This window comes from Sebastes fasciatus, chromosome 5, assembly GCF_043250625.1.
Source record: "Sebastes fasciatus isolate fSebFas1 chromosome 5, fSebFas1.pri, whole genome shotgun sequence".
NCBI classification, from domain to species: domain Eukaryota; kingdom Metazoa; phylum Chordata; class Actinopteri; order Perciformes; family Sebastidae; genus Sebastes; species Sebastes fasciatus.
In genome coordinates, this window is record NC_133799.1 from 8,275,135 (window position 1) to 8,287,261 (window position 12,127).

General features: G+C 41.3%; 1 protein-coding gene across 8 annotated transcripts in view; it reads left to right on the forward strand.

The window, feature by feature from the left end:
* sgip1a (SH3GL interacting endocytic adaptor 1a) overlaps positions 1 to 12,127 on the forward strand; it is a 95,351-nt gene that overhangs the window by 592 nt on the left and 82,632 nt on the right. For all 8 annotated transcript variants that reach the window (XM_074634877.1, XM_074634882.1, XM_074634883.1 and 5 more), the window contains exon 2: positions 4,364 to 4,456. The gene's annotated coding sequence lies outside the window, so the exon portion shown is untranslated. The remainder of the gene's footprint in view (positions 1 to 4,363; positions 4,457 to 12,127) is intronic.

The window sequence follows — 12,127 nt, forward strand, 5'->3', positions numbered from 1 at the left end:
TCATAAAGTTGTGACTTTATTCTCATAATATTACGACTTTTTTTTGTAAAGTTGTGACTTTATTCTCATAATATTATGATTTTTTTCTCGTAAAGTTGTGACTTTATTCTTTAAATCTCAGATTTCTTTCCCTCAATGTGACCTCAAATGTTTTGCAGCTCCAAACAGATTTTTTCTTTAGTTTTTTTGCCTAAAATGGCTCTTTTGATAGTAAAGGTTGCTGACCCCTGCCATATACAGCATATACAAAACCGAGGATTTAATTCACAACAATCAAGTGTGTCAATATTGTATACTGACTCTGTGCACTGAGACAAAGTGATCATATCCTGAGGTGATGATAAAACGAAGGTGTGTTGCACTGCTTCCATTTAGCTGAAAAATAGAACAAAATAAAGACAAGTAATTGTTTTACCTAGATAGATAGATAGATAGATAGTAACTTCCAGCATCATAGTTCCATAGTGCAAAACATGTTAGTAAAAAGGCAGTAAAAAAAGTTAGTATTGCAAAGTACAAAAAAATATACCAGAAAAACTGAATATAGTGCAGGGTAACAGCTGAGATACACGACTATTAAAAAAAGTGAATATCGTGCAGAAGAGACTGTTAAAAATGAGTATAGTGCATTATTATCTCAGTGTGGATGCAAGTAGAGAAGAAGTGAGGGTAGGACTTTTTTTTTTGTGTTGGAGCACTTAGTGTGAGTCAGAAGTGAGAATTAAGATTGGTTGACTGGAGGAACACTCGAATATTTCATGGGTTAGCATGGGTAAATTTTAGGGCTAAAACCTGTGTTGTGAGGGAATTTACTGTGTCTCTGTCTCTATTTGCCATCTTTAATAATTTGAGCACATCGGATTATTGGAACTGAAAGTGATTCCAGTCATTCGTGGGAAATGATATCATCGTTAAAATTCATGATAGTAAATACATTTTTGCCAGAAATTCATTTACAGTAAATGATGAAGCAGAGCTGGCCTAAGTGTAATGTTCCTGTAACCATGGAGACCCTGTGCAGAACATCTCACATCCTAGAAATGAAACAGGAAGCTGGCATTTCTTTGGGAACTGGAATCGTCATCCCTTATCTTACTTGTCTGAGTAGGTGGAAAACCCCAAATCTCTGGTTCATGCTGCTGCCACTTCATCTGAACTCATGATGAGCAAGAGCTATTTTGCAGGCAATGAATCACATTGGTTGTAAAACTAGGAAGACTTGAAATGTGTTTGCCAGAAAATGTTGTCCTGGGTTTTTGAAAATCCATACATTCACAGTTTTCACATGTTGCTGAGATTTATATGAGATTAAGGCCCTGTTCAGACCTGGCATTCACATGCCTCCTGAGTGATCCGATCACAAGTGGACAGCTTTAAAGACGTCTCTTCACACCTGGCATTAGAATGCGTTTCCAGTGGCCACTTGTGATCGGATCTCACTTTCCTGCTCTATATCTAAATAAACACGTAGTAAACACATGGCCAATACAGCAGACGTTGTGACGTAATATTTCAGGAATGTCAGTAGTAATATCCTACATATTTGTGAATTTGGGTGCATTTTATTAACATCAAAATAAATGGTTATTGTGGCGGCGTTCCTGGAGCTCCCCGGGGACCGCCGGTACAATAACCTTTTATTTTGAAGTTAATAAAATGTACCCAAATTCACGAATATGCATTGTTGTTGTGGATGCTGCTTGCAGTGTGAACCCAACGGATCATTATTTAAAATCTTATGTCCAATCATGGTTTCCAAATGTACAACATTGGTGTCTGATCAGTCTTCAGGGTTTTGCTTTTGGGGATACAAGCCACTGTCGTCTTGAGCCTTGTCAGGCTGTCACATCAATCACCTAGGCCGTGCCCTGAAGTCATGTAACCCTTGACAGTACTGTAAACACAATGGAAACAATGCAGCAGCTAGTTAAAGTTTATTACGCAGTGTTGCAATCCAGCACGTGCAACCATGGGCTGGAGTAGGAAGTAGAGAGCAGAGAAGGCGATACGAGACTCGTCAGCTTTTGTCATCTGAAACAGCTGAGTAATTATGTTTTGGCGTAAGTGTACTCCAGTCAATTCATTCAGGTCGATTGGCACCACGCTGGCTCACTGCATCGCGAGGAAAAATAATTAGCATTTGTTTGGGAAATTAATAATCAGTTTGATTAATTACACGGAGTATGTTTTATAAGAACTGTGGCGTGGATGCCTGGGGAGGGTTGAATCAAAATATCAGAGGCCAGACTGTGCGACATCAGCACGTGCAGTTTGTGTCCAATCAAGTTATAGCCTTTAACTTGTGTTAGTTAAATCAAACAGGTGTTGTTGCATGTGATGATTCACGTGGAGCTACACCTGAGTTGTTGGTCTGGCTTCCATTCCAACATTTCCATCCTGCGTCAGCAGTGGTCCAGTCTAATTACTGCAGTCTGAGTCATGTTCAGCACGTTCACTTTTTAATAGCACATTTTGCTTAAACACGTGTGTTGATGGCAATTATTAAGTCAGATACTGTTAGTGAACATTTGACACAGCTTTGTATTTATTCAAACAAACTTCATTAGAAATTAAAGCTTCTCAATTTAAAAGTCTGTTTAAAACAATATAGTCACATGCCCTTATGGACATTGCAACTGTTTTAGTGTTGTAATCATTCCCCCTGTTCATACTGACCATTGATAGCCCCTCTTAATAATGCACTTTCAATGGAGCGAAGTGATGGGGGACAAAATCTACAGGCCTCCTGCTGTACAAAAATACATTCAACAGTTTTTTATGAAGTTAATGAGGCTTCAGCAGTCTGAGGTTTACAAATCAAGTAGATATCTTCCAAAGTTGCAGTGTTTTTAGTACAAATTTTCCCCCGACAATTGTTTTAAGACTAGGTCTGAACGATTTTGAAAGAATATCTTAGTGCGATTTTTGACTGATGATTTGCGATATGTGAGATGATAACTTTTACATCTTTATTCTGATTTTCACTGAATGTAGGCCAGGACATCTCTGCAGCACCGCAATATTTAATTTAAAATGGTATTTTGACACACATTTTGCCTTTAACAAACTATTGCGCCCCCTACAATTTAAAAAAAAAAAAAAAATGCAGTAAGCCATTTTGCAATCTCAATAAAATTGATTAATTGTGCAGCCCTATTTAAGACAGACTTAAAACAAATGTGGACTTATCCTTTCAGGCAGTGGCAGAGGACATTTTTACAGTTGTCTTTTAAACAAAAGCTCAGTGCAAATATTAGACATAGCTCTGGGATTTGGGGGTCTTGTGTTGGAACAACTATTATATCCCAGAGGCCTACTGCACGTGTGAGAGTTCAAGTAGAGCGAGTTCAGGGAGAGGGTGGTGATATGTGGGAAAAGCTGTGGGGGAGAGAAGGGATTGCCAAGCCTGAGAGTGATGAGTGAGGAATAATGAGGTTTCAGTTTTAGGTGGACTTTGCCTGGGAATTCAGCCTGGGAAAATTTCTGTTCTCTGTTTCCTGTGTTGAGCTGTGAAAACCCCCAAATGCAGCATTCTGGGCTCTGCCCATGAAGACAGTACTGTGTCCCTACGTCACTCTGCTGCACAGGGGACACACTTTGGGGAAGAATTGTTAAAAAAACATATTCAGCTGTTGTTTTGCCCATGTGGTGGGACTGGAGAGAGACATGCAGCGAGCACAGACCTGTTCAGACCTGTTCAACACGCCATCTACTGTTTTAAATCAGACCTGAACCTTGTAAGGCCAATGCTGACATAGAGTCGACCGGTTGGGACTTATCTATGTCATGAAATTTATATTAAAAACGAATGTTAACAACCTCTAATCAGAGGCCGGTGGGATGTCACTGAGCAACTCCTGCCTCACACATCCACGCTTTCACCAAGGCATTGAGTTTGATCTAGTCTTTTGTGTATTATCTCCCCATGTCCTGAATGTTTGAGCAAATATAAATAAATATAGACGTAAGCATGGTTAAATAAAGAGTGTTATTATTGCTTTCGGAGACGGGGTGAGTCATCATGCTGCGTTTGCCTTGGATTGTTCATGGGGGAAGCCTCACAGTATGAGCTAGTGTGGAGGAGCAAAGTATTTCCTCGGAGTATCAGTCATTCAGGCCTGTCTGCATGCTCAGGAAAACACCAACCACCCATCAGTTGTGCTAGGATGAATCAGTACATTCCTGTTTTAAGTATAACGAGTTTTTTTTTTTTAAAATACATTAATAATTTGAAACAAGTCATCTTGCTCAAGTAGCCTGGTCCGTCAGTCAATGTCAATGTATACTTTTAAAACAATTCAAAGTCAGATGATGTAGTGTATATATTTAGGGATTTAGTCTGATCATTTTTTTTGTGTTGCAGGTCACAAATGGACTTTGCTGTGAAACAGTAGCTGGCTAAAACATCAGAACATCTTGGGACTTCTGACATCAGAATTTAACTTTCCACGCTGAGGTAGGTGTAATTAAGATGATGGTAAAAAATGAATCACAATTGTTGTGTAGTAGTATGTGTCTGTCTGGGCATCCTGAAGGTTGCTGATTTTAAGGCAGAGAGTTTCCCGGAAGTGTGTGATGGATTTGTGTGCGTGTGTGTGCGTGTGTGCGTGCAATGGTGAGTAACAAAGAGCAAGGCATGTTGTGCCTTGTGGGTAGAAGCGATCCTGCGTGTATGTGTATGTACATGCACATTGATATCGGATTGTATGACGTATATTTGTATATTATCTGCTGCTGCTGCATTCAGGCAGTTCCAGCATGGTGGGAAGGCCTTTGATGCGTCAGCTCCATTATTTTGTGTGTGTGTGTGTGCGCATATGTGGGCATGCCCTACATACTGTACACACACTCCCAAGAAGGTGCACAGGACACCTCTTTGTACACCTCTACATAGAACAGACGAGAGGGTTCACAGTAGAACATGTCTGACTGATATATTGGCTGCTATAAGTCTATTACAGATATGTCGAAATATCTGCAGAAATGTAAAACATGGAGGGGGGGGGGGGGGGGGCGGAAACAACTTAACTGTAAAAATATCCTAACCCCAAACATGTCTTTTCACAACTCTTTTAATAACCAAATTTGAAGGTTCTTTGCCAAAAATGTTTATTGAAAAAGAAAAATTTATTAACTAATGCAGGATCAGCCGTGCTCCCCGGTTCACAGTGGCCTAATTACACCTATTAGATAAATGAAAAAGAAATCTAATAATTAAAATAATCATTAGTTGCAGAACTCAGAGGTTCCCGTTATCAGAGTGGCAATGACATCTCAAAACCATCTTACTATTTTGGGGCTATTGTGGGAGTGTTCGCATGACTCCCCCAACTGCGACTGATTCGTTGCACTCAGCTTCAGTGAGGCGCTCAGTAACCATCTGATGAAAAAACTGAGCTATAATATGCTAAAAGAATCGCTGTATCTTTCAAGGATTACCCATCCACTCCCACCCATTATACTCACATACGAGAAAACGCACATTCACATATTTTACACCGCAGTAGAAGATTCCTGCTGCGTCACTCATTCTCATCCCTCCTGACTCAGGAAGTGTGGTGAGTCTATGAGTTATGCTTAGTCTTCTTAGTTGGATTCACTGCCTACATTTAGTTAAAAGGCCTGTAAAGACAGGGAGAACAGGAACCATGAACCAACCACAGGAACTGGTGAACCATGGTCAACTTGTGAACCTTAGTATGACAACCTATACCTCCTACATCATGATTTGAATCTACCTCATGACCCACTGTAGTATATCAGAGGCAGGTAACTTTCTCCCTGCTGTCAGATAGAGAACATCTTAAAAATCTACACTCCTATTTTAAGATGCCTCATGAATTATGGGTTCAGTATTAAATGCGTCATTGGGACTGGGAGGCCTATCTGGGCTCCTACCGGCACATCACGTCACACATAACCTATATTAGCAGCATTCTCGTGGGTGTCCAGCCAACCCAGAGTGAGCCAGTAAGCGAGCGTAGGCAAGGTTTTCTCTTTTTTTTTTGTCTAAAATTATTCAACTATGGGGTTTTCTGTTCCCACCTTAGCTTCATGCAGAGAAGTCATTTAGCTCAATGTCTTTTCCTTATGGAGGTCATTTATCAAATAAACAGAACTAAACCTTCCAAATCAAATTAATATCAAGTTAAAAAAATATTTATCTTGATATTAAATTTAGTGTTTGAATTATCCAAAGAAACTATTTGGACGTGTTGAACTCATGCCTGTGCTATTTGTGTTGTCTTTAAAATACTCCTTTGAAACTCCCTGCAGTGAGTTCATGTGGCTCCATTCTGTCATCTCAGCCATGCTGTCCAAGCAAAGGCCGGCACTCTTGGGAGCGGCTTAATTTAAACTCCTCCACTGTTTATAGATATAAGCTGATTGTATAGCAAGTTTTGGGCTCTGTTTATTTAGGCTTGGGCCCTGTGTGGAAATCGTAATTGGTGTGAGTAAGAGGGACTTATTGGACCGGTGTTGACATCCTGGAGACCTTTTAGAGTGACCACAGACCAGACCGGCCCAGTATCAGAGGGATGAGCTCATCTTTTCCATCCCCTGGAGGACTTTCAGAGGGGGGGCATTTAACAGGGGGTTTACTCTGGATGGGGTTTGGGGTCATAGAGTAGTCCAGGTTGACCGTGTTTGTTATTAAACTGGTGCTACAAGGACAGGGAGGCAATCATACAAACACCATTATTTCAAGTTTCCGGAAGTTTTATTTTGATTTGAACTGATCACTTTTAACTAGAGTTATTCTGATACCGATACCAGTATCGGAAATGTGTCCGATACTGCCTAAAATTCGGGATCGGATATCGGCGAGTATGCTAGTCTATGCACCGATCCGATACCATAGTTTATTAACCCAGAAAAAAATCAACTTGTTTATTAACTGGAAATCATTTCTTCCTCTCCGCTCCAAACAGTAGCCTTCATTGTGCTGTTGCTCCATGGATGTATCATGGCTGCCACTGGCAACTACTGTTTTAGAGCAGCGAAGAAGAACTGATTGCAGGTAGTTTGTCATGTGACGACAGCAAACAACAACAGTACAGTGCTAGTGGAGAGTGTAACGGTAGTCAGAACGAGGAAAATGTCGATCATTTGGCAACATCTCACAGTGGAAAATCCAACAAGTAAAACATATGTAAAGTATGTAAGGCTTCCAGGGTGGCAGTACCTAGTAGGGTGTGTGAATATTGCACCCTGCAGGACAATCAGCACTACTAACTATATAGTATTTTATCACGCTGGTATCAGATCGGTACTCGGTATCGGCCAATACCATAAGGTCAGGTATCGGAATGGGAACATCTCTACTTTTAACTATGAGTTTGGGTGGCTGGTACAAAGTCTGACTGAATATCTTCCAATGTGACCAACTATGCCAGCTACAACACTTGCTAACTAGATAACTAACGGACTGACAGTACTATTTGCCCAGATAATAGTGTTCCTTCCAACTCCCATCTCTTGCTATAAGTACATAAACTATGAACATCAGACTAAACAATCCAAATCCACCTATATGAGCAGGCAGCCAGCCTCCTCAGCATCATCAAGTAATTAGGAAGTGGGTGCTAATTACATAGAAAACCTTGCTGTCTAATGTAGTGTGTATGTGTGTACATGGCCCCCTGGGCAGGGCAGCAAGTGGGGTAATGACAGAGAACAGTGTGTCTGTCTGGCAACACTAACAGACGGAGGGTATCATGAGTGGCTGGATGGCACGTAGGCACTCGACATGGCACCCTGCCACCGCCACGCCTTATCGCCCTGCATGCCTTCCCCCTGCCGCTGAGTGGAGAGTGAGTTGTTTTGGTTTGACTGCACTCACTGCTGGCTAATCTGTGGGTGGCTGTTTGTCTGTGTACATTTAATGACTGCTGCTTAATCAGCATCCCTCATCAGGGCACTTTGGAGGTGGGCAGAGAGTTGGTGCCGGGTGGAGGTTTGCAGGGATGTTGCTTCAGCAGTGTGCAGGAAATGGCACGAGGCCTTGGGACTTGAGACGTGACCGTTGCAACATGAGCTCAGGGAAGTCCCGGTATAGAGATGACGTTTACTGAGAGGCATCATATCTGTAAAAGTCCTTCTCTTCTTTGACGTACCTCAACGTTAGGGAGGTAGAGTCCTCCAGAGGCCTGTACTACGAAGCAGGATTTGGAGTTAGCGAGGTAACTTCAGGGTTGACTCTGGGTTTTCCGTCCTACAACAGTGGTTCACTTCTTACCGGGGCAGATCGCCATGGTAACTTGTGCTGAACACATAACCTGCTCCGCAGCACTGACCAATCAAAGCTTGGTGCACAGATCGTATGATAATATTACACAAATGCAAAGTTTACAGAAGAAGTTTAATACAAGTTTAAGTCATAATCAAGGCTAAAAAACGTTTAAACGGACAAATGCAGGAAGGACAGCTGGCTGTATGCTGTGGGTGCTTACCACTTTGAATTATGTTTCTATATTTTTGTATTTTTTTACTTGCTCTCAAGTACGTTTCACACTGCCGGAGTCGGGGACGCAGCTTGAAAGAAGGCTGAAATAGTCATATATGCGACATACTTATTAAAGTGCATAGTGAAGTGTAATTCATTCATCCGATTTATTTTGAAAGGTGTCTATACTGTATATCACTGCCCCGTCTAGACGACTATATCTCATTTTTGAGTATTCCGTTAAATTAATAAGTCTGTTAATTTACACATTAACACATCGGCAATTTTTTCTTTTGCCAGCTGTCCTTCCAGCATTTGGCAGCTTCAACTGTGTTACTATTAGTCTGGATTATGTGTTTAACTTCTTCGTATTCGTCTAATTTTATAGTTTGTTCTTCATTTGTAAAATGTGCCGCTCTGCTGACAGTAGACTTGTCCATGTTTGTGATTGGTGATATGCCGCAAACGCTGTCCCTTTTATGTGAACACGCTCATAGCCAGATCGAGAAACCCTGGGTTGATTGACCGAGGTGATAACCACCTTCGTAGGACCGTTTAGCGGGATTGTGGTTGTTAGGGTTAAACCAGATAACGAGAAGATACCCTTGGTATATTGAACTTGCTTCGTAGTACAGGCCTCTGGCAGGTAAAAAGTGTCAAAGGTGTCACAGGAAACATTATGGCATGATTGGCATCAGTGCCAAAAAACATTTTCTATGGAAGTCAAAGTAATGACATTAATGCATCCATTAAAACCCAATGATCATAAATCCAATATAATAATGTGTTCAAGTTAACCATTTATGCTTTATTAGACAGTTTTTAGTGAAAAGTGACAAAACAAAAGAAGTGTATGAATGATTACATATTTACTGCTAGCTGGTGTGTTGGCTCGCTGTGAGTGAACCTGATGACTTGATGGTAGGAGAAAAGTCTCCCCTCTCTCTTCCTGTTGGCTCGGTTCACATCACTGCGTGGTCATGTGCCACTGGGCTTTCCCTGCTCGTCAGTGCCCTGCTCCTGTAGCACTGAATTAGGGTCAGCATCCTGTTCACCTCAGTAACTCTGGCAGGAGATGGAACCTCATTGGATCAGTTTCAGTTTTCTTACTTTTCTTTTTTTATTAAGGTGCTTTCTAAAGGCTAAAACTATGTAGTATCCCTCTCCTTTTTGTTGAACCGGATCTGTTGAGGCCTGTAGTTAGCCTGTCTGTCTGAAGAACCATGAGATGATCATCTGTATAAGGATAAAATGAGTAATCTTTTAATTATTGAAAATGATTTAATGGTTTGGTCTGTAGAGTTTCATTCGGAGACTCAACTTGATGTATCCAGATTATTTTGTCTGACCATCAGCCAGAAAACAGTAAGGGCATTTTCATATTAGGTACGATTGAGCCATACCATGCCCGAGTACGAAATCCCCCCCCCACCCCCCCTCTCCACTCCCCCGCTGCTCGGCTTTCACATTAGTAATGTTGGTCCGTACTTGAGTACACTTACATCATCATCCATGTGTATTTGATTATGTTGAGATCAGCTGTTCTAGTGGCGGAGCATCGTAAAACACTTCATTCAAACTTCACAGAAACAAAATAAAACTCACCAAAACCGCCGTCGTTAGTCTTTCCAGCAATTACCAACTCTGGTTTGGTCGAAATAATCCCTTATTTCACATAGTTTGATGTGAAAATATGCTGACTCTTCACACTGTTTTTCCCCGCTGTCTCTCTCTCTAAACTAGCTAAATAAAATGACAAACATCGCCCAACCCCAATGCCTACTATTGTTTATATAGTTTAAGGAACCTCTTGCTTGCCTTCCTGCTTTATCAATCATGGCCGTACAGTTCAGAGGACGAGATTGGCGCAAGCTGCGTGCATAATTATACAGATTTCGGGGCTGACCGGTGGTGTTGAAAAAAGCATGTCTTTTCAAAACTACTCACTGAATGCTAACATTACTCGCGTTAAATAGCGGTCTACTTCCGTGTTTTGGTACAGTTGGCTTTCACACCTGATGCGAACCGTACCCCAGTACACAAGAACCGTACTCGAGACCACCTTTTCAAGTGGACTCGAGTACGGATCGAAGAACCGTGCCAGAGTACGGTATGGAGCGTTCACACTAATCAAACGAACTAGGCTTTGGGGTCAAGTGTACTCGGTTTCGGGCCTGGGACCCTGATGAGAAAGCACCCTAAGGCAGTTATCATTTAATGCAGCAAATCTTCATGTGAGAATTTTTACTCGGGAAAGGTTTGATATTTTCATTTCATAATCAGGTATCACAATTGCCTTTGAATTATTTTTTGATTTGTCTAATCAGTTAACAAAAAGGTTCAGCACTAGCTCCTACTGGTGCAAAGGCAAGAGCACACTTTGTGCAAGATTGCTATTTCTGGGGTCTTATGGGGAAATTGAGAATGGAACTAGCAGATCTTTGATGAATGTAGTGGCATTACTACCTCATCCTCCACTCCAAGAGGTTCTTCAGATGATAACGTCGGTTTGCTGCTAAATGTTACTGTATGAATGCAGTTTAAGAAGGGAAAGCTGCAGAGCGATGACCCATTTGAGCTCGTCTTGCGGTTTTTGCTGGTAGTGAAAACAGTTCTGGATCTGCAAACAGATGCAGAGAGACTTCACTGAAAAATAGCCAGCCAAGAGCAACACTGCACCCCACAGGCAAAATGCATGAGCAAAGGTGGAGAGAAAGTAGGTCAGAGGGAGGGAGGGAGGTGGAGGTTGTATATGGGTGGGGGGTAAATAGAGACAGATGCAAGGTAGAGGGTGGGAGAGAGGGAACAAGAGAGGTAGATGGGGTGGGTATAGAGAAGAAGATTTCCTTTTTTCTTTTGCGTCTGCTGCTTTTTGAAGTAAACAGGCTCACTTTTCACAAGTTTCTGCCAACTGGGAGGTAAATGAAATGTGCCAGAAATAAGAGCATCCTTGCCCATAGTCTATTTCTGAATAGTAAGTGTCTGTCTAAATGCCAGGGAGACTGCGCTGCTCTTAGGAGAGAGTGTTTTACTGAGATAAGGACGAGAGAATGTGTGCTTAAATGTGACAATGAAGTGAAATGTCGTTGGTGTCACTGCAGGTATCAAGCTTATAGTTTAATGCTATATTATTATAGCTGACCTGTACCACCAGAGACTGTCATAGCATACACTGGGATTAGTATAGCAGTGAACCAGTCTGAATGGGATTGTGCAGAGGCTGTATCTGGATACTGGGAAATCAAAATAGATTCATCTGGATTCTTTCCTCACTTTTTCACTGTGTTTAATGAATGTTTGTGTCTTTTTGTGATACTGCTGATACCTGTGACAAACTGTATGTTTTACTGTTCCTGTACTGAGAGCAGCTGTAGAAGTGGATCAGAGATGGAGGGGTTTGAGAGATACAGTGTATATATAGCAGGGAAAAGCGCACTGTGTTAAAGTGAACAGTAGATGGCGCCAACAGCATGTCATGTTTGGGTTCTTATCGGGAAGGAAATCAACTAATCTTTGGTCCAGTCACATGTAATTGTCAATTCCAAAAGTAATGTTTGACATCTAATTATTAATGTACTATTTTACATTTATAAAATAATATTTGATCAAACATAGATTTTTTTGTTTGTTTTTTGTTCCAAAATATACTCAGTGAATCATTCAGGATAGCAAATGTCAGAA